This window comes from Pleurodeles waltl, chromosome 4_1, assembly GCF_031143425.1.
Source record: "Pleurodeles waltl isolate 20211129_DDA chromosome 4_1, aPleWal1.hap1.20221129, whole genome shotgun sequence".
In the NCBI taxonomy this organism is placed as follows: Eukaryota; Metazoa; Chordata; class Amphibia; order Caudata; family Salamandridae; genus Pleurodeles; species Pleurodeles waltl.
In genome coordinates this window covers 814,386,492-814,414,327 of record NC_090442.1, presented here as the reverse complement: position 1 = coordinate 814,414,327, position 27,836 = coordinate 814,386,492, and the positions used below count along the sequence as shown (strand labels likewise).

At 44.7% G+C, this 27,836-nt stretch overlaps 1 protein-coding gene and 1 long non-coding RNA gene across 2 annotated transcripts in view; both read left to right on the top strand.

Annotated features, from left to right (window-relative positions):
• Nucleotides 1-1,017: 1,017 nt before the first annotated feature.
• LOC138288199 (uncharacterized) overlaps nt 1,018-27,836 on the top strand; it is a 74,409-nt gene continuing 47,590 nt past the window's right edge. The window contains exon 1 of the long non-coding RNA XR_011202358.1: nt 1,018-1,149. This is a non-coding gene — a long non-coding RNA (uncharacterized lncRNA). The remainder of the gene's footprint in view (nt 1,150-27,836) is intronic.
• The window catches only part of LOC138288198 (uncharacterized), a 29,509-nt gene continuing 2,785 nt past the window's right edge, over nt 1,113-27,836 (top strand). Inside the window, exon 1 of the mRNA XM_069229559.1 lies at nt 1,113-1,162. The gene's annotated coding sequence lies outside the window, so the exon portion shown is untranslated. The remainder of the gene's footprint in view (nt 1,163-27,836) is intronic.

Below are 27,836 nucleotides of genomic sequence, written 5' to 3'. Positions count from 1 at the left end.
GTGAAATGACCTTTCCTTCCACAACTTCTACACAGATCTTTCCATCCAGGACATCCTTTATTATTAGCCAAATGTACCTCATTGCTGCATCTGAAACACTTTCCTTTCATTTGCCTCATTTCAGCATCACTAAATTCTGAAGTCTTGTTGAGAAGCTTAGTATTTTGTACAACCTGTACCAAGTTTCCTTTCCTGCTCTCATGCCCATTGTCACTTGATGACGTTTCTTTCTTCAGAACCTCAGAACAAGTTTTTGAATGTTCAAAATTCTTTGCAGCAATCAGGACCTCTTACAAGGAAAGATTGTCTTTGTGCCACATGCTTTCCCAGGCTTTATCAGTAGCACACCCTAACATTAACTGATCTCTTAGTCTTTCATCAAGAGAAGCCCCAAAATTGCATGTGGAAGTCAGTTTTCGTAAATCTATAATGTATAGTTCCACAGACTCTCCTGAACGCTGTAACCTCTGTCCAAAATGATATCTTCAAGAACAGTACTTATCTTAGGGAGGTAGTGCTTATCTAATTTCTTGATGCATATTTCGTATTCATTTAACCCTGCTGCTTCTTGATCCGAAAGATCAGGGAGATGTTCATATATTTCCTGCCCTTCGGATCCCAAACAGTGCATCAAGAAAGAAGCTGTCCTTTCTGCACTCAACGACGTTCCACAAACTCTTGCAAAGTGAGCAAACACCTTTTTCCACTTGAGCCAAGGAATGTGTGGAATTACTGGAGATGATAAACAAAACGACGGGGCAGGAACATTCAGCATCTTATAATTATTTAAATACTTTTGGAGTTCCAAATTAAACAAAAGTCTTTGTCTCTTCTTAAATAAACAATAAAAGTGTGATAAGATTTGCAGTTTGATGAATCTGCACGTGGGTTGTTAGTATTACGTCCACGTTGCTATGCTGAATGCGTTGGCATGGAGATTAGCAACAAACACTTGTCGTCAAACACGTCACACAGCAATAGGCGGAGCGCGCAACAGAAGGAGAGAAAGTTCTGCACTCGAGACGAGGCACGAGAGAGGTCGCGCGAGGACAGAACGCGTGACGTTATCTTGACAGCAAGAATGTGCGTGTTCTCCACTCGGGGTGAAACAGGAGAGAAGCTGCACGAGATGCACCACGCGATGACAGAGTGAGTGAATATGGTGAGCACCGTTTTACAATCCCTCTGCCAATTTTGATGTCAAAATCCCATTAAGCCATACGCGGCGAGAGCAGCATTGTTACTCACAAGCGGAACATGTTACAATCCATGATGAGAATGCGTGTGACTGCCGATGAAAGAATCTCGGTGTTAGGGTCTCGAAGGTTGTCTCTCACAACACAAAGTGATCCCAGGTTTGTCCCTAGTCGTGAAAATGAAGAATCAAGGACAAAATCAGGATCATGTAATTATCCACGTATTTATTCTCAAGTAAAATGGGAACAGAAACCCCAACCACAGACTCAGTCTCCAACCGCCAACCTCAGTAATTTCTACATTCTTCTCTAGAACCGTTCAAAGGTTCCAGAACCTTAGTAGGTAAACACCACACCCTCCTTCCTCCTCGCAGAACTTTAAAAATTAAAGACTACAAAGTGCATTCCGCACCATGGGAGAGGAGACATCCCTTTAATTCACCCTACCAGCCAGGATGAAAGCCCCTCCTTCCTCCTCACAAGGTTTTAGAAATAGAAGTCTGGCAAGTGTATCTCACGCCGAGGGAGAAGAGACTTCCCTTTAAATCACCCGACTATGCAGGATGAAAGCCCCTTCTTCCTCCTCACAGGGCTTTAGAGATGGAAGTCCGGCAAGGACCTTAGAAATGGTCTATTTATCACCCAGAAACAAATGATGTTGAGAGAGAGGGTCTACAAAACTTTTAAAGAGGGTATTCAACTGGCTAGAGCCAGTAGTCATGATTGGAGAAGAGCCTTGCAGAAAAAGATTACATTTTGCATTTCTCAACACACCTTCAGTGGGAGAATACATTTCGAGCATTGTAAAGGTTATACACCTAGTATATTACTTTGCCCTAGCTGGGTGAATGGAGCAAAGGTGTAAAATGTAATGTAATGGCTTGAGTGAACGGCATGAAAGGGAGCTTGTTATGCAACAGAGAAGAAAATCTTAATTTAAGAAAGAGTACAGTTTGTTTTGGAGATATGAAGAAAAAAAAACACCTATTGGTTGTGCAACTTGGTTCAAGTTCACTCAAATTGTAAAAGTAGTTAAGCTTTTAAAAACTGGCACTAATAACAGAAGGTGGGTGGATATTGAATCAAGTAGTGAGACCAGTAGCTAATTCTGCTGGACTTTCAGTGGAGGTTGCTGGCAAAACTCTTTATACTTTCACTCACTGGTCTGATCCAGAGCATGACGGAGTTAATGGTGGTCAAAGAAAAAGTTCCAAAGTGCATAAGTGTCCAACTTATCTGAAAACTATGTAACTATGTGTGTGAATAATGAAGAAGGGTTGTTCTTAAGTTATTTTTCCAGTTATGGTTGTGTCATGTATTACCAGTAACTGTTTTGTGTGTCATGACATTTTCATGTTAGTCGTGTGATTTTAAATATTTTTATAACTTTTGCTGTTAGGAACTTCTTATGTGATTTATGTACATGTGTACTTTAAAAGGAAGGAGAAGTGCTGTCTTATCTTTGTTATATAATATAGCTTATTTCAGAGAATTATTGGCATTGAGCTATGTGTGCAAGTCAACACATGATGATCATTTCGAAGTGGGCTTAGCGTTGTCATTTGGTCCACTGACCTACACTTGGTTGGGTGATGTATTAAAGCTCATTCTCTTCATCTTAAGATTTGTCCTAAGCTCTTTGTCGACCTCCTTACAAAGGACATCCGTCAGAACAGATGTAACACAAAGCTGAGTGATACACACAGTGATGGACGCATTTTAGTAACGAGTGTAGGTCAGAATTAATGCACAAGAGGGTCAATTGAGTGGCAGAATGCAAACTGAAGAAAGGCTCCTGCTTCTATGTATCTAAATAACAGATGGTGCTGCGGCCTAGTTAACAATACTCATTTAACTGACCTTGGAATGATATAAGGCAGACCTGTCGAGATTTGAACCTGTGAAAAGAGATCACATAGAGATCTCTATAGAGAGAACCAAAACCATCACAATCTAGGGCAAATGTCCTTAAATAGGGACTGAAATTTCCAAACCATAAAATCTTATCTTGGGCCCAGCTTGCTGTAGTGCCTGCAACAGCTGGTATTTGTCTGCAAAGCAGTCAGTCTTACTGGATACATTTTCTATACATCCGATCCCAAAGGCGCTAGAGTGCTCGCACCTGAAGATTATCCAAACATGTTCAGAGGCACATTCATCTCGACGTGCATAAAAATCTGCTGAAATTTCATTTGGAGTATGAATAGTTGGAGAAGGCTGATACGTGCTATCTGCCAGCAAAAATCTTTTCAGTTGCATCGTGGGTAATGCAAACTATGCAGATGCAGCCACAGTTTAACACCATACAACTCAAGAAGGCATTGACTTAGAAGGGAAGCTTTGGAAGCACAGTACTGCTGATAACACACACATTTTCTCTTCTATTGGCCTTCATTATAGAACATAACAAACTAGTACACAGATCTTATGAGGATAAAATAGGTAAATGCCATTTAAGAACATTTGTTAGCTTTACCAGGGTCCCGGTTAAAGGATTTAAACAATGGAGCAACGTCTGTGGTAATAGAGGATGAAATGTTTTGAATGGGGATTTTCAATTAACCGTAGCACCGGGAATAAGGTAGTGTTAGAGGGTGGGTCTCTAGTTGCCAGGGGTATACACCCTGTCCAAGTATAGACCCCATTTCTAACATTGGTGATTGTTAGACCTGACAGCTTTAGGGTGGTCACCCCTAACTTTTTGCCTGCCTCCCTACCTACACTTTTTGGATACTGTTTTTGCTCGTTTTAGGACTCTGCGCAGTATACCACTGCTAACCAGTGCTAAAGTGCATATGCTCTCGCCCTTAAAACATGGTGACATTGGTTCATACCCAGTTGGCTTAGATGCTACTAGTGGGCCTGCAGCACAGATTGTGCCACCCACATAAGTAGCCTCTGAACCATGCCTCAGGCCTGCCATTGCAAGGCCTTTGTGTGCAGTTTCACTGCCACTTCGATTTGGCATTTCAAAGTACTTGCCAAGCCTTAAACTCCCCTTTTTCTACAAATAAGTCACCCCTAAGATAGGCCCTAGGTAAACCATAGGGCAGGGTGCTATGTAGATAAAAGGCAGGACATTCACCTGTGCAGTTTATATGTCCTGGTATTGTAAAACTCCTAAATTCGTTTCTACACTGCTGCGTGGCCTGCTCCTTTCATAGGCTCATTCTAGGGCTACCCTCATATACTGTTTGAGTGGTAGATTCTGATCTGAAAGGAGTAACAAGGTCATATTTGGTATGGCCAGAATTGTAATACAAAATCCTGCTGACTGGTGAAGTTGGATTTAATAATACTATTTTAGAAATGCCACTTTTAGAAAGTGAGCATTTCTCTACACTTAAATCTTTCTGTGCCTTACTATCCACGCCTAGCTAGGTTACTTGACAGCTCCCTTGTGCATTTCACTCAGACAACCCCAAACACAGGATGCTCAGTCACACCTGCACACATCTGCATACTGAATGGGTCTTCCTGGGCTGGGAGGGTGGAGGACCTGACACTTACATTTGAAAGGACAGTGGCCTGCCCTCACACAATGGACTGCCAAACCCCCTACTGGGACCCTGGCAGACCGGATTGGACTGAAAGGGGACCTAGCGCACTTCTAAGCCACTCTTTGAAGTCTCCCCACTTCAAAGGCTCATTTGGATTTGTCAAAGATATGGAACCATTGTTGCCCCCTTGACTGAGCTGATTTCTAAGAAGCAGCCCAGGAATGTGATTTGGACAGAGGCATGCCAAAAAGCATCTGACACCATGAAGCAAACTCTGTGCACAGCCCCTGGGCTTAAGGCCCCTGACTTCTCCAAGGAGTTTATCATTCAAACAGGTGCCTCAGAGCATGGAAGGAGCAGTTTTAGTACAGTTCAATGAAGAAGGCCTGGATCAACCTGTAGCCTTCATCACTAGGAGATGATGATACTTCCCCTGGAACAGAGGTGAGTGCTATTAAAAGAGAAGCATTTGCTGTAGTTTGGGCCCTAAAGAAATTGAAAATTGATGTCATACAAGTTGGGCACAGAAAAGAAATTGACGCCATACAAGTTGGGCACTCACTTCCCGATTTAGATGGATCTCAGGCCCCTCAGGTGTCTCATGCAAATGAGGATTGGGAATGCAAAAGAGCTGAGGTGGTCCATTTCCCTACTGGGTATGGGCCTCAGGGTGGAACACAGACCAGGTTGACCACACCACTGCTTATGGTCTAGCTAGGTTTTTTTGCCTTAGTGATGAGAACGTCCTTGAGGATGGGTACCTCTCCCCACTTTCAGCTGGAGGACACTTGGTAGACCTCGCATTCTTAGGGTGGTCGTACCCCAGACATTTTGCCTTTCACCTCCTGTTTTTGCTGTATAGTTTTGTTGGCTTTAGGGCTCTGATCACTTTACCACTGCTAACCAGAGCTAAAGTGCAATTGCATGTGTTTCCTGCGTAAACATGGTAACATTGGGGTATCTACAATTGGCATATTTGATTTACTTTTAGGTCCCTTGTAAAGTGGTATTCCATATAACCAAGGCCTGTAAATTAAATGCTACTAGTGGGCCTGCAGCACTGAATGTGCCACCCACTTAAGTAGCCCTGGAAGCATGTTTCAGGCCTGCCATTGCAGGGTCTGTGTGCAGATTCACTGCCACTTTGACTTGGCAAGCCTTATATTCCCCTTTTATTGCATATGTCACCCCTAAGGTAGGCCCTAGGTAGCCCATAACGCAGGGTGCCATGTAAGTAAAAGGCAGGAAATGTAAGTTTTACATGTCCTGGTAGTGAAAAAGTTTTAAGTTTGTTTTTCACTACTGTGAAGCCTACTTCTCTCATAGGCCAACATTGGGTATTCCTTGATATACTTTTAAGCTGTAATTCTTGATCGGAGAGGAGTACATGCATCATGTTTCATATGATTGGAATGATAATGATAAATCTTCTTTACTGGTGAAGCCGGATTTAAAATATCTATTTAAGAAATGCCACTTTGAGAAAGTGGGCATTTCTCTCCTCTCACAACTCTCTGTGCCTAACAGACTGTCTCCAAATGTCCAGACGTGTCTTCAATACACATCTGGATTGGGCTGGGTGACAGCGACCCTTGTGTAGACAGTGTAGACCCTGTAGACAGCGACAACACAGGATACTCAACTACATCTACATTCATCTATATACTGATGGATCTTCCTGGGCAGGAAGGATGGAAGAAGTTCACACTTACTCGTTAAAGTGTAGAGGCTTGACCCTACACAAAGGGCTTATTACCCTCCACTAATAGTCTGGAGTCAGGCCTAAGATGAAAGGGGGACCTATTCAGTTCAAGGAGCTGCTGTGATGCTACCCCCACTTCAAAGGCACTTTTGGGTATATGCACTAGGGCTCTGACATTAGCAAATCAGTACACTTCTGGACTTGAGACGATCTCTGCTGTAAGGGTAGTCACTTTGCCTGGACTGATTGTCTCTCTGCTTTTCTGAGCTGCCCTATTACCTGCTGAGGACTATGACTGGACCCATCCTGCTGAACCCAGAGTGGCTCCAAGGGCTTTCTGGCTTGTGACCTGTTCTTCTGCAGTCTCAGGGACATCGAAGATTGCCTGCAACTCCCCTGGTGATGCTAGACTCTGCCATCTGTGAGTCCTATCCTTGTCTGAGGTGCCCTTCCAGTCCTGGGCCTCAAAAGGGGGTTCTGCAGCTGATTTCTACAGAGCTGAAGCATTGCCTCTAGTGCATGACAAATACAGCTGCAGTGCTCCATCGAATCCGACGCAGAGGCAGTTCGACAACAGTGGATTCACAGCCTGCATAGCCCGACAGCAACACACTCCGTGGCTCAACAATGACACATCCCATTCACTTCAATGGAGTTTGACGCGGACGCTGGACCCAACTGTGAGGATTGGAACCAACACATCGTGCCCTTGATGTCCACGCTTTGCTCCATCAAATGTAATGTTTCAGTGGACCCTGGGTGGGTTCTGTAGCTGGCCCACCCTCCATTGCAGTTTTCCTGAGCTTTGGATTTGCACCAGTCTCTCGCTACCTCAAGTAACCGTTTGATTGTTAGTGACTTCTAAGCACTAGTTTTAGTTTAATCTTTAAAAATGCATATCTCAACTTCTACTGATCGGATTTTTGTGATTTTGGTCTTGTTTTACTCAGATAAATATTCTCTATTTTCCATTGTGTTACTGTGTTGCACAAACACTTTACACATTGCCTGACTAGCATGTGCCAAGCATCCAGATGGTAAGCACAGTTTAATTTAGGGTGAGTATCTGACTTACCATGACTAGGATTGTGGTCCCTACTTGGACAAAGTGCATACCTCTGCCAACTAGAGACTCAGGCCCTCATTCCGAGTTTGGCTGGCGGTGGTAGCCACCAGCCAAACGGGAACCGCCACTTGGCCGCTCCGCGGTCAAAAGACCGTGGAGGCCATTCTGGCTTTCCCGCTGGGCCGGCGGGCAACCGCCAAAGGAGCGCCCGCCGGGCCAGCGGGAAAGGCCCTGCAACAATGAAGCCGGCTCCGAATGGAGCCGGCGGAGTTGCAGGGGTGCGACGGGTGCAGTTGAACCCGTCGCGATTTTCACTGTCTGCAATGCAGACAGTGAAAATCTTTCTGGGGCCCCCAGGGGCCCCACGACACCCGTTCCCGCTATCCTGGTTCTGGCGGTGAAAACCGCCAGAAACAGGCTGGCTGGAAGGGGGTCGGAATCCCCATGGCGGCGCTGCATGCAGCGCCGCCATGGAGGATTCTCCCAGCCGGGTCGGAATCCCCAATGAAGCACCGCCAGCCTGTTGGCAGCGCTTCAGCCGGCCTCCACCCTGGCGGTCATAGACCGCCAGGGTCAGAATGAGGCCCTCAATTTCTAACAGGTAGTGATGGATCAAGCTCCCCCATCAGTAGCGAAGGGGCAGCATATGTTGATTCACCACTCAAGGAGGGCTATACATTTGGCATGGGCTGGGCTACTTCCGTCTCCCATGCAGGGTTTCCCATCAACTTTTGCCTTCCAGAGAGCCTTGCACCTGGGGTACTAAACTGACTAGAAGTGGTCATTAGAAGGGGATGACGGGGCAAGGAATTCATCCCCGAGGTCTGGCGATGTACAGATTGTTGAAATCCCGCTCGCATGGTTGGAAATGACAAATAATGATTCATAAGTGCTTGAGTACCCTTGAGTTTATTGTCAAAACCTGTTGAAGAGGAGGTTCATTGGGTAGGGGTCTGGTTGGATGGGGGGGGCTGCCATGCTAGTGGTCCACATCTTCTAGCCAGACCTCCGGTGCCCATGAAATTTCTTGGGGTGTGACGACATAGTTACGGGGTGCCCAGTAGGGACAATGCATTAAGGGGTTCCTTGGTCTTTGCCTTGGCCAAAAATGCCAAAGAATGTTTTTTAAGTGCTTGAGTGTCCTTCAGGTTCTTAGCAAAACCATCTTCATGAGTGATTCTTTGTGTAGGAGGTTGGTTAGAGTTTTGACTGACCTGCTGGTGGTCCATGCATTCTAGCCCCACCGTCTGTGTCCATGATTTTTCAGGGGATGTGACCAAATCGTCACAGGATGCCCCAGCATGAACAATGAGTTAAGCGGTGTCCAGGTCTTTGCCTTTTTAGACTAAATATGTCACTCCTATCTATATTGCCTTAATATTAAATAACTGTTCTTTTTGTTTCAAATGATCAACTGGGCTGGGCCCTTGGGCCTCTGCCTTGCCCAAGCAGGAAGTGAATAGGAAATGTATATATTTATTTAATTCTTATATCTGTATTAAGATGTTCATAATCTGCAAGAATCAATCTGATGTGTTCTTGTGTTGCCTTACTCAGTATTTTGGGCCAGATGTATGACCATTTTCAGCAGTCGCAAATGGAGAGTCAGCCCGTTTGCAACTGCTAAAACGGCCTCTGGCATGTACAAACCCTATTTTGTGAGTCAATAACCTATTAATGTCTGGCATAATAGGGTTTTATTAGAAATGGGGTCTCTGGTTGGCAGTCAGGCTACCCCCTGCCCAAGCAAGGACCCTCACTCTAATCAGAGTAAAGGAGAATCACCCTCAGCTAACCCCCGCTCACCTCCTTGGTGGCTTGGCATGAGCAGGCAGGCTTAACTTCAGAGTGCTATGTGTAAAGTATTTGTACCACCACACACAGTAACTTAATGAAAACACTACAAAATGACATAACACAGGTTTAGAGAAATAAAAAATATTTATCTAAACAAAACAAAACCAAAATGACAAAAATCCAACACACACAAGTCAAGTTATTGATTAAAAAGCAAAAAGAGTCTTTGTGGTCTTTTTAACACAACGTTAGCGTGAAAATGTACCTGGGTCACATCAAAATAACCCGCAAGGGCGAGTGTGCATCGGAAAAGGTAAGCAGTGTTTCGATTTCTCACCCGCAAGCAGGCTTGTGCATCATTTCCCCTTCTCCGGTCTGGTCGGCGTTTGTCATTTCAACTCCCCGCAGGCGAGCGATGCGTCAATCGGGCAGCATTCGGGCCCGGGCAGGCGTTGCATCATTTTTCCATGCCCAGCAAGGTTTGCTTTGAAAATCCTGCCACACGGTCTCATCAAAACCGTGCAATGTGGGTTGTGACGTTAACAGCCTCCGTCAGCGGGTGTGAGCGTCATTCTTCCAGCTCCGTGCATCAATTCTCCAGCCACGAAGCCAATGGAGCGTCAATTTCCACAGCAAAGCTGGCAGTGCATCGTTTTTCAGCCGCGTCTCAGAAGGTGTGTCTAATTGTTCCATGCATGGAGGTCCGTGCGTGGATTTTCAGTCTTGTTCTGCCAGCTTCACCTTCCAAGGCCCCAGGAACTGGATAGGGCACCACTTGGCAAGGCAGGAGTCTCAGCAGAGAGTCCAGGTGCTGGCTGGAGAAGTCTTTGATGGCCCTGAGACGTCAACAACAGGAGGCAAGCTCAGGACAAGCCCTTGGAGATTTCGTCACAAGCAGGAAGGCACACAAAGTCCAGTCTTCGTCCTCTTGCACAGGCAGAAGCAGCAACTGCAAGATAACTCCACAAAGCACAGTCTCAGGCAGGGAAGCACTTCCCTTCAGCTCTTCAGCTCTTCTCCAGGCAGAGGTTCCTCTTGATGTCCAGAAGTGAGCTAAAGTCTGTGGTTTTGAGTGCCCTTCTTGTACCCATTTTGCCCTTTGATGTAGGCTTACTTCAAAGGAAAGTCTCTCTTGTTTGTGAAATCTTGCCTTGCCCAGGCCCCAGACACACACCAGTTGGTTGAAGACTGCATTGTGTGAGGGCAGGCACAGCCCTCTCAGGTGTAAGTGACCACTCCTCCTCTCCCTTCTAGCACAGTTGGCTCATCAGGAAATGCAGACTACTTCCCAGCTCCCTTTGTGTCACTCTCTAGAGAGAAGTGCAAACAGCTCAACTGTCAAACTGACCCAGACAGGGAATCCCCAAACAGGCAGAATCACAGAAATGGGTTAGACAAGAAAATGCCCACTTAGTAGAAGTGGCATTTTCAAAAACACAATCTCAAAACCATCTTTACTAAAAGATGTATTTTTAAATTGTAAGCTCAGAGACCCCAAACTCCTCATGTCTATCTGCTCCCAAAGGGAATCTATGATTTAATCATTTTTAAAGGTAGCCCCCATGTTAACCTATGAGAGAGATAGGCCTTGCAACAGTGAAAACTGAATTTGGCAGTATTTCACTGTCAGGCCATATAAAACACATTAGTATATGTCCTACCTGACATATACACTGCACCCTGCCCATGGGGCTACCTAGGGCTTACATTAGGGGTGTCGTACATGCAGTGGCAGGTGTGAGCCATGTTTATAGAGCTACTAATGTGAGTGGCACAACCAGTGCTGCAGGCCCACTAGTAGCATTTGATTTACAGGCCCTGAGCACCTCTAGTGCACTGTACTAAGGACTTACCAGTTGTTAGAAATGGGGTTTCTGGTTGGCTAGGGTATGCACCTAAGCCAGGCAGAACCTACCCACTCTAGTCAGGGTAAGGGAGTAGCACGTCCAAGAGGCCCAACAACAATTAGGAGCGAGCTAAAGGGGGCCTCCATTGAGGTCTCCCTTCCCGGTGTAAAAATGCCCGTTTTGTATTTGAAGAGAAAAGGAGTGTCCTGCTCCTACTGTAGAGACCAGGAAGGGGGGCGCTCCCCGCGCCTTCCCTGAGTCCTGCGATGCGGCTTGTAAGGCTCGGGCCCTTCCTGGGGCCTGAGTAGACACTCACCCGCACCCAATGTGGTGAGTGAGTGTTCTGAAGCAGCTTCCCAGGCCGCGCCGATAAAGTTTTACTGGCAAGTCAGAGGGGGCGTGTGCCACGGGGGCGCTCTCAAGAGTGGACCATGCCCCAGGGGTGCTGATAGGAGCAAGCGTGCTCTGCTTTGCCTTTACTCGTGGCCCGAGGGCACTAAAAACAGCGTGATCCTCGTGCTGAACAATAATCCAACACCCGGGCTATGGCGGTGATTTGAGGGCATCAACAGGGTGCTTTTGAGAGCGCTATGGTAAAATCTGCAAACTGTGCGGCGGCGGTGATTATCTCCAGCAGGCAAAAACATGCTTTAGAAAAAGCGCTTCACAGCCACAAAAGACCCCTCCCAAGGCGCTAATCAGCTGAGGCAGCACCCCTCATGCTGAGGAGAGTTTTCAGAGGTCAGGAGCCACAGCACCCTGCCTCTGAAGGCAACTGATGAAAAAGGGGGGCGCAGAGCTGGAGAACCCAGCAGCCGGTCAGCACAACAAGGGGGTGCAAGCCGTGGCAGTTCCTCCTTGTGACCAAGCAGGTCACAGGTCAGCACAGCAGCAGCAGTCCAAGGTGATCCTGGTGAGTCCTTTCAACAGCGTCCTGTCCAGCTCCAGGTAAGGTTCCTGGGCTTCCCAGAATGTCCAAAGTGATGTCAAATGATGTCTAAATTGTGGGGAAAATTCCCCTGTACTTATTCTAAGTTTTCAGTGTGTTTTACAGTAGGGAGGAGAGGGAGTTCCAACTGGTTCTGGGAGTGCCTTTTCTCTCCTTCAGCACAGGCTCCAAACGTCAGTGGGGAGTAAATAACCCTATTGTGTGAGTCCAGGGCACAGCCTTTACAAATGCAGGTGTGCCCCGCCTGTCCCTTCTCTCAGCCCAGGAAGGCTTTACAATATGTAGATGCACTTCTGCGACACCTCCACCTTCCCTGTGTTCAAGCTGTCTGAAAAGTATGCACAAAGCCCCAACTATCAGTCTGCCCAGACGTAGATTGGAGGCACGGTGCAAAACAGCAGTCATAAGCACAGACAAATGTGCACTTTATAGAAGTGTCATTTCTGTGATAGTAATAAAAAATACACCTACACCAGTTAGCATCAGTTCTCACCACTATCACAACCATACCAAACATGCCTACGCTACCCCTCATAGATCAGACAATACCCCTTACACAAAAGGCAGGGCATTTCCAATGCAATCCTATGAGAGGGCAGGACTCACAGCAGGGAGACACCAAGTTAGGCTGTTTGTCACTGCCAGGGCTAGGTCACGCAATCATGGCACATGTCCATCCTTCTACATACATGGCACCCTGCCCAAAGGGCTAGCTAGTGCATACCTTATGGGTGACTTACATGTAGTAAAAGGAGAGTTCTGGGCCTGGCAAGTAAATTTAGATGCCAGGTCCCTGTGGCAGGAAACTGTGTACACAGGGCCTGTGCTAGCATGACTGAGATAGGTTTGACAGGCTACTTCAGTGGGTGGCACAAGCAACGCTACAGGCCCACTAGTAGCATTTAATTTACAGGTCCTGGGTATAGGGATACCACTTTACAAGGGACGTATAGGTAAATTAAATATTCCAATTAGGTATAAGCCAATCATACCAATTTTGTAAGGGAGAGCACATGCACTTTAGCACTGGTTAGCAGTGAAAAAAGGCTCAGAGTCAAAACGTCAGCTAACAAAGGTCAGAAAAATAAGAAGGCAAAAGAGCAAAAAGTCAGGGGAATGACCCCGTAAAAGGGCCAGGTTCAGCACCCATAAATCAAATATGCCAATCCAGGAAAGCCAATTACATACACATTTTGTACAGGAGCACTTGCACTTTAGCACTGGATAGCAGTGGTAAAGCGCCCAGAGTAACAAAAACAGCAAAAACAGAGTCCAGCACACATCAACAACCTGGGAAACAGAGGCAAAAAGTTAGGGAAAACCACGCCAAGGATGAAAAGTATAACAGGTTTGTGAGTCGCTATTAGGAGGGCGCATCCCAAAGGGGCCCCTTTCGAATAACAAGTCGTAGGGGGATATATGATTGTTTTGTGTCCAGGATGGGGTCACAGAACAATTGCAGTTTACCCCCTACTTCAAGTAGGTGGTAAGTCAGTCACAAACGGGAAGGGGTCCCTCCCATTTGTGAATGGTAGCTAAAATGTTTTTCAAGAGCAGACAATGGTCCCACAGACCACTGCCTATCCTTAAAAAATTAAACAGAAGCACTTCATTTTTCTTTTTGAAAGGCATCCAGTTTTCCTTTATTTAAAAGCAAATACAGACATGGTGGTCTGCTGTCCCCAGCAGGCCACTATACTGATGTTATTACCCATTTCCAAAAGGTCACAAATTGTGACCTGCTTCACAAATATTAATGAGGCAGGTCAATTGCGACCCTATTGGGAATTGCTAAATGTGTCTGTGACACATTAGTACATTTCCTTTTTTGATTTGCAAATTGTGAGTTGCAAAAAAATCACGATTTGCGAGTCACCTAAGGAAATGGTCGTACATCGGGCCCTATGCTCTTATGAAGTAAACTTTGTTCTGTCGTACTTCGATTCAATTGTCTGTGACTCTAATTTTGGTGGGTTATATTGTGGGTGAGACAAAGCCATGGCACGGGTGAGCGCACTCTTGGTTTGTTTGTCAGTACTAAGTACTGCAGAGCACTTAATGAAATCAAACTGTAAACAGAATCATTATGCTTCAAGATGCATATCAAAGTGATATTATAAAAATCGTAAATATATTTTAAAAAACTTGAGCTCAAATGAGAAATTGTGTTGAAAGGTTTACTTTTGCCTAGTGCTATTCCCCTTCGGACCCATCCGTCAAGTATTGCTTAAGAAACACCAATGCACACAATATTAAACCTGGTTCAATGTTCCTGACTTGGCAGCCGTGCCAGGAACACATGCTGCTGGAGGCACTTTGTAATTTGTCCATCCAATCCCCTCGATAAATTAAAAAGACAGTGAAAGAACATTCCACATCTCAAATGTGTAATGATTTTGAAGGTGAATGGTTTGAAGTGAAAAGCACAGTGTTCAGCTGAAGGTCAGGCACGATGATCACTCTCCAGGAGGAGGGAAGGTAGCCGCCTTCTTCATCTGAGGTTACTGAAAGAGGGAAAGAATGGTAAAAAGAGATAATGTGGTGGCCAATTGGTCGCCACGTGATGTCATTGAGAAATAGCGCGGTTTCACTGCAAAAAGCCCTCCACCAACTCTGGTACATGACAAGGGGTTTTGAAAGCAGTTTAGGTAAGGGAATGTTGTTGAGTGTATCAATGCACATTTATAGCTCACAGAATAAGGAATTTTTGGCTGAGAATGGAAGGAAGAGACTAATAGAATAGAAGAGAGAAGAACAAGTCAGTCAAGAAGTAGTAAGCCTGGTTTCGGGGTGAACAGTATGACAGCAAGGTGAAGCGGGTGCAGGGAAAAATAAATCTTCAAAACACAGGGAGACCCAACGTTGGTTAAAAGTTAGCTAAAATATATATTATTAAGAATGAAAAGGAGTGGGAATCATCGGGGTGGGAAATTGCTTAGACAGTGAGATGAAGGGTTAGTTATTTTTTGTTATTTTTTTTATTTGGGGTTTGTTTTACTGCATGAAACCACTGTAGAATGTTTATAATGTGATTCTAATTTGCTCGTAAATAAAGCAGCCTTTTCCACACCATCACATTATCAGGCATGGTGTCAGCTCGAGTCCTCTGAACAGCACCTGTGAACTTCAAGGAAAGCGCCATGGGCCACACAGAGTGGACTGCTGCAATCACTTTGGCAGTCATTTTAATGTTTTCAATAGCTAGTCAAAAATCCTGCAAGGGAAGTAGCATATCAGAGGAACATTTATGGTCTTTGAAAGTGAGGGCGGACTTCAAAGTGAAGTGAGTTCTTTGAAAGTCAAGATCGACTTCAAAGTAAAGCTGATCTGGAGGTAGTGGTGACCTTTTTGCAATATGGAGAGTTAATGTTTAATGTTGCCTATAAATAGAAATTACTAAATAGCTTGTCCTTTTATGTAAACATGCAGGATTTTAACCAAGCCGTCGCTTCAAGAAGAAAACTAACAGGGAAAGCACAACAAAAAGAGGCATCGACTGGAAGGATTGCCGAATGAGGGAGTACAGCCAGGAGCAACACGCGACGAGACCGGGTGTATAGGAGGGAGAACTGAGAGGCAGCCACACATGGGCAAAAAGCAAACAAAATAAATAAAACAGAGTGAGGGAGATGCACAAGTGCAAAGTTGAGGGCTCTGAAGAATAAAAAAGGCACACTGGGAAAGAGAGAAGGGTGGTTAAAGAACAGAGAAGCAATGTAGGAAACAGTACAGTAAAGTGGAAGGAGGAAGAACTCCCTTGGAGTGATAAAACAACAAATAATATAGACAAATGCACAACGAAATATTGGTCCCCGCATCAGCAATGAGAACATTCAACACATTCATTCAAAAATCAAGGTAAGAAAGCTGTGCTCCGGGGTTGGGCCCAACACAGAACATGGAGGAAAGCCATTGAATCAGAAGCAAATATTGAAATAGACAAAAAAGTCATTCAATGTATCAGTTACAATGTTGACACTGACAGCTGAAGCTCCCTATCGTGAGACCACAAAAAAAAACAACTTAGGTGATTTATTTGATATAAATAATTAAACAACTTAATGCCGAAGTTAAAAGGACACGAGGCTACTAATATACGGTTGCAAAATACTGGTTGCAATGTGCGACCGGTATTTTTGTGCTATATAAAGATTGTTAAGAACTGACATGTTCTAACATATTAGTGAGGTAAGATGAAATCTCAGACTCTATGATTCATTTCCACCACAGGAATGGTGGCCTGCTGGCTGCCTGTGACTTTTCTTAAATAAACATAAACACATATGGTATTCTATAACCCTCTTTCAATAACCCCAATGATAGGGAAATGTTACCTGTGAGGAGCTGGTTGAGTTCTTTTAAAGATCCTCACCCACTCTACTACAGGTATGCTGGGTATCCTGGCGCTGATGCAGGATCTTATTGGGGCTAGTCAGAGTCAGCTTCCTATGGAATTCAAGAATCTAGGAGGCAGCTCTGATGTACATGGGCAGGTCACTCCAGGCTTTAGGTGCTAGGTAGGAGAAGGCACGATCAATAGATCTTATTCTGCATAAAGAGGTGGTGTGTGCAAGTAGGAATGTGGATGAGATGAGCTGCGAAATAAGTTTATGTGGTTGTTTAGGGGCAGATGTATCAAGAATGCATTTTGCGAGTCGGAAATAGCAATTTTTAAGAAATCGCTATTTCTGATTCGCAAAATGAAATGTGTCATATTTGCGATTCGGTAATAGCGATTTCTTAAAAATCGCAAATGCTATTACCGATTCGCAAATTGCGGTGCAGCCCCCAGTCGCATCTATCAGCCTGTAGGCCCATATTTGCGAATATTTTGCATGTCCCAAAGTGCAAATTCCTAACTGGATTTCGCAATTTTTGGAAATGCAAAGTCCAGGGTGCTGGGGGCCTTAGGCCCCCTCTGCTGCACCCCAAAATATTTTTTTACAATATGTAAGGTGCACACATGCCAAAAGGGCATGTGTGCTTTACATGTAAATTTTAAAATGCATTTTAAATGCTTTTTTAAAATTTGCACATGGTTACCACTTGGCGGTAAATAGCGATTCCTTAATGCCCAATTCTCATTAAGGAATTGCTTCTTACATGTGCTTTAGAAATCGCAAATAAGGTTTCCTTATTTGCGATTTCTTATTTAGAGAGTCGCAATTTGCGACTCTCTAAATAGGGTCGTAATTTTAAGGAATCGCTATTTTGGCGATTCCTTAAAATTGCATTCAGAATGCCTTTGATACATTCTGAAATGGCTTTTTGCATTCGCAAACAAGCATTCGCACCGTTTGCGAATGCAAAAAGCTTTGATACATCTTGCCCTTAGTTACTTGGGGGCCAGTGTTATGTAAAACTTTCTATCTCTGTGTGAGGAGTTTGAAGAGTGCTCGTTTGTGGATTGGGACCCAGCGGTGCTCTTTGAGGTGCAGGGTGATGAGCGTGTAGGCTCAACCATATTGCAAGGAGCTCTTTGCCTAACGGGGTTGTGAAGGACAAAAATACCTAAGGGTCACCCTAGTTTCCCCTTACTATTGGGTACCCTTCGTATATTTAAAAACATAAATGGGTGTTGATGAATATTATTCTCTGTACAACCTTTTTAGAAAGCGACAGGTTTTAGCGTCACAAAATGACTGTTAAGCTATCATAAGGGCTGGTAACGAAACCACACATTTTCTACTGAAAAACATTATACAGATGACCACACCATGGTGATATGCAACTGAAAAGAACTGCTTCCAGGATTCTTAACCAGCATGCACATCACGTGATGTTATTTATGAGACATCACGCACACAGCACCCGGGGTGCTCGCAGGAAAGCTTCGGATAAACACTGTTCCTTCAGAAAGAGCTGAAAAACAAAGAAAAAAGCAACGAGCAAATCTGTGCTGTTAACAGTGGGTAAAACTGCCACGTGGTAGTCGATGCAGTAAATACAGGCTACTTTATAAAATTACAGGATCAGGTGAACACGCTATCTGGAGCTATCTCCCTGTTGGAAGGCCAAACATTTGCTTTATTCTGTATTTACCTTTTAGCGCATAGAGAGTGTGACTACAGACGTCCTACAGATTTACCTATGGAGTACACACACAGCAAAATTAGGTTGAGTGATTGATCATGTTTATTTTTTATTCACATTCACATTTGCAGTACTGTGTACCTCACAGTCTTTTGCATGAGTTATCACTATATGTACAGTGTGTGTATTCTAACTAAAATGCTTATTTCTCTCATCCTCTGGTCCTTTATAACCATTAAGCATTTTTTGCATGATGTATGCAGTTTTTTTATGTATGTTTGTGATGTGATATGATTTGAGGATTTCGTATGGGCAACCTCCATGTAAGCCTACCAATAGAGTTAAAGCCAAACGTATGTTATTGGCATGATAGAATATGAAAACCTGTGTTTATAATATTTATTCATTGCCAATTCAGCCACTCATAGATGCTTAATAGCTGAGCAAAATAAGCCTTCATATCTTTTTCCTTTTTGAGCAGTTTGTTCTTTTAATCTTACCAAATTGGTAGGAGCGCGTTCAAAACTAAATCATAATTTTGTGGTTCCATTGCCCGTTCTGATGAAAGTAAAGGACACTTAGGGCCATATCTATGGCCTGATTTGCATCTTTCTGCACCATGCAACATGGTACAAGAGTGATGCAAACTTTAAGTGAGATTTATGAAGCCATGCAGGCACAAATCACTGCGTTACATTACTCTGCACCAGGGAGTAGGTCCATGTGTGTTGCGTGGGTGTTCCCGGTCAAATTCCATGGATTTTGAAGCATTCCCAGACTTACAAGAAATTGTAAACCTGAGAATGTACCAAAAAGATTCACCTCCCAGGAGAGGAGTAACGTGGAGAAATATGTTTATTCCTCCTCGTTTTTTCCTCTTTCTATATGAGCTGCATTCTGCAGCACACATGCAAAGAGAAAAAAAATGCCTTTCAAGAATGCTTTTGTGCAGGAAGGTGTCCCTTCTTGTACAAATACAATCCTGCATGCAAAACAAGTACCCTTGTACCATGGTGCAAGGGTGCCTGCATTGGGGCTAGGCTGTCGAAAGGGTGCCAGCACAGGGTGAAAGGACAGGAATGCGCGAATTGGATAAACATGGTGCATTCATCCCCTTTCACTGTGATGCAGGACAGCACAGGAAGGTGACTTGCTGTGGGTCCCTGCACCACAAAGCATATAAATCTGGGCCTGAGTGTCCATTTGCTGAGGCAGGAAAATGTCAGCTTTAACAAAGATGTATGGGCAATATCATCTGTCGCCATCCTTATATGTATTTAATGATAGCAACGGCACACAGAACAAAGGGAAACTGTTATTCTTCACAACCCTGTTAGGCACTTTCCAAAGTGCTTCCCGGAATATGGATGATCCCATCCTAATTTATAGGGACCAGGGTCCGACCTGATGATGAAGCACAACTCTAAGAGTGAGTGAGGGTCTTCAAAAGAGGTAGACCAGTTCTTAACTGATATAATTTACTCCCCATTGAGATAATTGAAAGAGAGTTATACAATACCTTATATGCTTATTTCAATTTAGGGAGAAAGTATTATTGTTTCCCCCCAAAATCTGCTCCCTACCAAAAATATTAGTTTAACTGGAATATAGTTACTGTTGTGTTTTAAATAAAGGATTTTTTTTTTAAATGCAGATCATTTTCCTAATAGACAACGGGATGAGTAAAAAACACTGAAAAATTTCACAATCATATCAGGAGTAAGCAGTGGTCCCAGGGACCTTATTTCTTTCAGTGTTTGCAAAGGTTGTACATGGATTACTACAATGTCCCAGCATGGCTGATTGGACTTTTCTTACATGTTTCATAGGCCCTCATTATGACATTGGCAGTAAATCCCGCTTACTGCCGCGGTGACTGCCGCCAACATACCGCCGCTGTGGCGAATATCCATTCGCCATGCTATGACACACACACACAACAAACTGAAAGAATACTGCCACAAACACAAATCTGCCAGCCCAAAGGTTAGTGCTAACGTGTCAGTACGAACAACCATACCTTTACACCAACAAAACAACGTCCACCACATGATGACCCACAAATCACCACATGGGACATTAAATGGTGGTAAACCATTTTCAGTACACACTGGCGCGCTAAGAATGGACACCCTAAAACAAAACAAAACAACATTGGCCAAAACTAAACACACACACCTGATACTCATACACACACCCATAGCACTATAAAACACACACCATCCTTTACAAATACCAATAAGCACCACAAGACTAACATGAAGACCCCTGAGACAACTACACACACACACCACAAACACTCATACATCCGTCATGCACCCCACATCCCACACCCCACCACATCACTTATCACTCTCTGCACAACACACACCAATCAATCAATCAAAGAATTTGTAAAACGCACCACTCACCTGTGAGAGTCTCAAGGCACTAAGGGGAATGGGGGTGGGGCTGCTACTGCTTGAACATCCAAGTCTTGAGAAGTCTCCTGAAGGTAAGGAGGTCCTTGGTCTGACGCAGGTGGGTGGGAAGAGTGTGCCATGCCTTGGCGTCGAGGTGCGAGAATGATCTGCCGCCGGTTGTAGTTCTGTGGATGCATGGGAAGGTTGCAAGGACAAAGTCCGCGGATCGGAGCTTTTGGGTCGGGAGTAGAAGGAGAGCCGTCTGTTGAGGTTTTCTGGTCTGGTGTTGTGCAGTGCCTTGTGAGCGTGGGTGAGGACTTTGAAGGTGATGCTCTTGTTGATGGGGAGCTAGTGCAGGTCTCTCAGGTGGCATGTGATGTGGCAATGGTGGGGGATATCCAGGATGAGGCGTGCGGATGCGTTCTGGATGCATTGTAGCCTTTTCTGGAGTTTGGCTGTGGTTCTGCGTAGAGGGCATTGCTGTAGTCCAGTTTGCTGCTTACAATGGCTTGGGTGACTATTTTTCTGGTTTCCGTGGGGATCCATTTGTAGATCTTTCGGAGCATGTGGAGGGTGTTGAAGCAGGAGGAGGCGATGGCGTTGACTTGATGGGTGATGGATAGTGAGAAGTCCAGTATGAATCCTAGGTTGCATGTGTGGTCGGTGGGAATCGGAGTGGATCCGAGTGTGGCAGTCCACCAGGAGTCATCCGATGCGGAGGGAGTGGAGCCGAAGATGAGGACCTCAGTCTTGTCAGAATTGAGTTTGAGGCAGCTTTTCTTCATCCATTCGGCAATGGCCTTCATTCCTTCGTGGAGGTTGGTCTTGGCGGGGTCCTTGGTGAGGGAGAGGATCAGGTGGGTGTCGTCGGCGTATGAGATGATATTGAGGTTGTGAGATCAGGCGATGTTAGTGAGCAGAGCCATGTAGATGTTGAAGAGGGTCAGGCTGAGGGACAAACCCTGGGGTACACCGCAAATGATTTTGGTGGCTTCAGAGCGGAATGGAGGGAGGCAAACTCTCTGTGCTCTGCCGGTGAGAAAGGAAGTGATTCAGTCCTGGGCTCTGTCCCAGATTCCTGCATTGCTGAGGCGTGTGGGTGGGGTGTGCTGGCAGACGGTGTTGAACGCGGCTGAGAGGTCCAGGAGGATGAGGGCCGCGGTTTTGCCATTGTCCAGTATGGTTCTGATGTCGTCGGTGACGGTGATGAGGGCAGTTTTGGTGCTGTGGTTGCTGCGGAATCTGGATTGGGAAGGGTCCCAGGTGCTCTTTTCCTCAAGGAAGTGGGTCAGTTGTCTGTTGACAGCCTTCTCAATTACTGTTGCCGGAAAGGGGAGCAGTGAGATAGGCCGGACGATCTTGAGGTCCTTTGGGTCCACCTTGGGTTTCTTGAGGAGGGCGTTGATCTCGGTGTGTTTCCAGCTCTCCAGAATGGTGGCAGACTTGAAGGAGCTGTTGATGATCTTCTGGAGTTGGGGTGCGATCACGGAGCTTGTGTGACACCACACAACAACCATGTCCCCACAAAGGCATCCCCATTTCACAGATGAGGAGTTGCAGGTCATGTTCAAGGAAATAGTAAGGGTAGAGCCACAGCTGTTTGGAGCACAGGTACAGCAAATATCCATTGCCAGTAAGATGGAGCTATGGCGGAGAATCGTGGACAGGATGAACGCCATGGGACAGCATCCAAGAACAAGGGAAGAGGTGATATGGCCTATGGGTAAAGGTACGTTCAGTGGCAGCAAGGCACCAGCTCCCATCCAGAGAACTGGCGGTGGACCCCCACCCCCTCCTACAGCTCACAGCATGGGAGGAGCAAATCTCACTGGAGTAGTCGGAGGACTGGACACTAGTGAGTCAAGATTTACTACTTATCACCCCCATACCTGCATGCCATCTCACTCCCTCATCCTCACTCCCATCACTCCACTCCACCCCACACACTGCACCTACACATATGACTAACCCCAATGCCTAGCCATGCATGCTATACCGATGCATGGACAGCCCTCTCACCACCTTCACGGACACCCATCACCAAAGCATGCACAGCATGGAGAACTAACAAGCACACAATCCATTACCATACACAAACAAATGTGCAGGGCAACAGCAACAACAGACGGGAAGTAATGGATGTACAATATGTCACAGACATGAAGTATAATACATCACTTACATCCCCACAGGTGCCCCAGCCAATCTCAGTGGCGAGGAGGTGCCACGACTAACCAGTCCCCCAACAGAAGATGCCCCCAGTGATAACAGTAACTCTGGACTTCAGGATCTGGATGAACTACCTGACCCATCAGGGCTTTGATGTGTTGTGCTAAAATGTATGTTGACTGTATTGCAGTAGCGATGCAAGGATGCCAAGGATCCTGGCGTAAACCCAGTAAAATTATCCCTTTGACTGCTCTGTTGGTAGTAAAACACAGGTATTATCATTGTTCAAAGGGCCCTCAGGATTTTTGGCCCTGGTGCCACTGCACTTGATGCACCAATGGTAACTGCACCTCTTCTGCATGTAGATGATATTAGTAAATTGTTGCAAACAGGTTGATTTAATCCCCATCCCTGACATTAGATACCTTTTCATGCTATTCTCAAACTATCCAGTATGATGTGGATCTTCTATTCATTTTTGATTGGAAGGAATGCTGATTGTGATAGCTAAAACTACGGTATAGCAATATTAAAGAGAACTAAGGGAACATGTACGTAGCTTTTTTCGAATTGCAAATGGCCCGATTCCCAGAATCGGGCCGTTTGAGACAAGAAAAAAGCATTTTAGTATGTTCAAACCCTATTATGCAATTCAGTAATATATTTACCGATTCGCAAAATAGGTTTACGAGTCGCAATTAGGAAGGGGGGTTCTCATGGGACCCCTTCCCCTTTGTCAATGGTAACAAAAATATTTTTCCAGAGCAGGCAGTGGCCCGATGGACCACTGCCTGCTCTGAAACAATGAATTGCATCCCGGTTTCTTTTAAGGGGTCAGGCCGCCACCCTGTGAGTGCAGCCATTCCCAATGGGATTGCAAATCACAACGTTCCTTATGAATATTAATGAGGAAGGTAATTTGCGACCCTATTGGGAATCGCAAACAGTGTTAAATACACTGTTGTACATATGGTTTTGCGACTCACAACTTGCTACTTGCAAATGAGTTGCAAATTGCGAGTTGCAAATCTCTGGGTCGTACATCCAGCCATGAGTCTGCTAAGGCATGTTTCCTCCATTTGAACTACTTACATATGTGTTAGTGACCAATATGGATACACCTAATAGTAGCAGCGGAGGTATGAGGCAACCAGGGATGGCGCCCCACTACAGTTGATAGTTCCAACAATGACAAATATATACGTTCTACTATCCAGGGCACATTAGTTTTATCATCGAAGTAAAGATGGTCCAACATTCTTGTTTCATCATTGCCAGCAGATTAACTCAACCATAGAAGGCCATATAAAGCAAAAAAAATAATGTTCGTCATGCACTAGGAGTATGGCTTTCAACAATTGAGGGACATTGTTTTTTCCTTTTTGAGATCCTGCTTCTGTGAATTTGGCCAAAGGCACACACAGACAGGGAAAAATTCTCACATGGTCCTAGAAGGCCCATTCCAAAAAGGACAGAGGGGCATACTAGCACGCCTGGTCCGTAGTAAATAAACTTACAAGGGGACGCGTATAGGCCGATGAACCTTTTGATTACTATGGAGTATCCTAGCTACGATGTTACCAATGTACATCAATAATCAATAAACAAATCAAATAACAACTAAGAGAAACATTAATCATCAGTGAAGAATACCAACATTTCTTGAATAACCACATGTTATAGTGGTTAAACTTACATGTGAACGCATTTAATGTTCTATATGTAATTATTATGGTACGTTCCCACTTACCTTAGAATGTTGGTCCTTGGACCAACCAGGAGTTTTCCATGGAATGTTGGAAATGCTGAGTCGGTTGTTGTTTGTGAGGAGTCTTAGAATAAACACCTTCAGAGTTCTCAGCTTCATGTGGTTACTACAGGAACCCTTCTTTTGACGACGAGGATAGGATTCATTGTTGAAGGAGCTGCGCAGGGGCAGTGTGACTGCTCACCCCTGAGCCTGGTGATATTCTTGTGCATTCATCTGGAGGCATTAGAATTTCCTTCCTGAGGAACACCGTGAATACACCCTGTTCATATAAGGAGTATAAGCCCTCCGTAAGTGCTGATTGGTGGGCCACACTACATGCCGTCTGGAATTTCTCCGAGGAGGTGTGCGGCACGCCGGGAACCTCCAGTATCGATTTATTTATTTTTTCCTTCTTTTTACCCGCCTCCGAATCCCCGGCGGAATCTCCTTTAGGAGCAGTGCGGCCCGTCGGATGTCCCCGGTGCTCCTCTATTAGGAGGTGTTTCGTCCCTGAGGAGGTGTGGTACGGCGAGGACCTCCTGTATATCCCTACCGGCTGAGAAAGCTTCCCTTAAAGGTAGGAGCGGTGCCGGTAGGGGTGGAGGAAGGGACGCGGTATCGGAGGTACCACCAAAGCTGAGGGGGCTTAGTGGAGAAGCCCCTGGATACTGTCGAGTGGAAAGAACGAGTCTCCTGGTAGCGTCGTTTTACACAGCGGCGCTGCCGAAGTGACGCAGCTGAACGAGGCGGTTCCTCAGTGTAAATCTATTGAACGATTAACCCCTGCCTTTCCATTAACTCTAGAGCTACGTGGGAGATAACAGAAAGGACGGGGAGGTGGAGTTCGAGTCATGTGTGTGCAGGAGTTTCTGGGAATTACCTCTTTGAGGAGTGAAATTTTATTGGAACATTGTGCTGTACTATAACGGCAGGCATTTGTACAGAGGCCACGTGGATGAACTTACTGAATCAGAGGTGAAGGAGCAGCAGGAACTAAAAGAAAAATACAATAATAACAATAATAAAAAATGTTTCTCCTTGTGGTAATTACTTCTTCGCATGCTCATGTGCTTACAACAGGATCCAATCACAAATGTCACTGATTTTGAACTTATCTTACATAAGCTGTGTTACACTAAGACGCAGGACCCTACCTTTTACCATCTTCGCACAATGTGCTTCAGAGAGTTTCTTATAATGTACTCATCTTTGTTCCTGAATCTCACATGACACTCGTTACTGTGTGTGTATATCCATGACCCAAGATAGTCCTTGTTCAATGAGCTTGTGTCAGTGGTTTTTACTAACACAAGTAGGCTCACATTGAGTTACACTTAGATGCAGAGCAGAAAGCTGCAATGTACACGTTCCAGAAGTGTCCAATCTGTGATCATTAGATGATAAAACATTTAAAAAATAGTGCTTTTTAAGTTGGGTTGAGTTGCAGGGGGCTTCTGTATCACACTTTACCCCACAGCATCTCTAGGAACTAGACTCGTCTAAATTGGAGAACTCATTAAGGGAGGAAGATAATGAAAGCAGCATTACCTTAAAAGAAACTTTAACTCTCCTGAGCTGGAGCGTAACACAACATGGACAGAATTCTAAGCCTTTACCCTAAGGGAGGGTGATTTTCTCCCACCCACTGAGACAAGACGGTTGAGTTCTACAGAAACAGCCCATATGCCGTGCATCTTCAATTTCTACTTGGAGTTCAGTAATGTTACAACCACTGCTCTTCTAAAAATAAACAACACCCCTGCTAACTTGGAAGCTTATGTTAAGATTATCACCTACCATGTCTTCCAGTGTTTCTGTTTTGACCTATGTAGCAGGTTGCCCCACTTGCCCTCGAAAGGGAGAAAAGAGTACAAACCCTGGGTTTCCTCAACAATTTAGGGTTACCAAGCATGACACTTTAAATTTTTTTGATAATTGAATTTTGAACTGAAAAAAATGTGTTTCTGCCAGTTGCTGATCTCCAATTGATGAGCCTGAAGTTCCCTGAAGAGAGGAAGCCCACTAATGAGCCACCTGGTCATAATTCGGAAATGAAAATCTACTGCTGTCAATGGCCACACACAGCAGACTAATGAACAGTCTTCCTGCATGCACCCCTACTAGCTTTTTCATGTTTCACCAATCGTTAAACAGCATTTCCTCTTACTTGTTGATAAAAGTAATGTTATCTCTTCAATCTTGTTGCTATTATTTAATTGTATTGTATCCTAACCAACACGATTAATATGGTGTCCTGCATAATACATTTCTATACTCATTTACTTGACACAGCCTTTTGGATCACTAGTTGTGCATTTCAGGCACTGGTAGCCATCTGGGGTGATGTAGGGATCATGTAGTCCTATTAATACACATATGTCAATAAAACTAAGTAAAACGTTCATCATTGTTCAATGTGAACTCAGATCGTAACAGTTTTGTAATTAGAGAATCTAAATAAATGACTTGTGCCTGGAGATTCCGATATTCTCCATGTGTCCGTCATGATGTTATGAATCCTATCCTTCTTCATCATGACATGAGGCCACCATAGTTTCTCACTATTTACTTCCATTACTTGGCGTTTCATAGATATGGCTTTCTGTGTAACAGCTGTTCAATGTTTCTTCGAAGTCTAAAGCAGAGACTAGAAGCATTAGTTAGGATTCATCACTTCGTTTTTTGATGGTTAGGTGTGACGGGTATGTCCAGAAGTGGGTCCCGTGCTCACTGTGAGAATGGAACAAAGCTATGCTTCCCTGATGAGCCCCAGTTAAGGCAAAACCAGTACTAGGTTCCGTGTGTGCCTGTTCAGGGAGGACCTTGCCTGACAATTTGGGCTGGATTGCTTCCAGTGTAGTAGGAGAAGACTGATTTGTATATGCCTGAGTCCAAACTGATGTGGCATGGTGGGAGAAAAACAATGGACTGGGATGCAACTCAAGCTATCACCACAGGCTGAGATTGATTCAAGCGTTTCATCCATAACTTTGTTTCTTGACGCCTCTCGCATATAACTGCATCAAGATTCACAAATATGCTGATGATACATAACTGTACTTGAAAGTCTCCTCTGCAGACATACAATGTCTCAAACTATGCTTGTACACCATCCAGACCTGGATATACAGCACCTACTTGAAGCTCAACCCAATCATAACAGAGTTCCTGTGATTTGTCAAGAACAGCAAACAAGATGCAGTACAAACCTACTTCTATTAATGAACCTTGACGGCTTGAAACCCCAACTTTCGATTTCCAGGATACTTGGTTTCACCCTGGACACCAACTTCACCCTCAAAGAACACAAACTGTTATGTATATTAGGGGTATCTTAGTCTGCAGGTTTAGCTCCCCTAACCTTATAACACCAGGGGCCACATGTACAAAGCATTTTTCTAGTCGCAAATGGGCCAATTCACAGA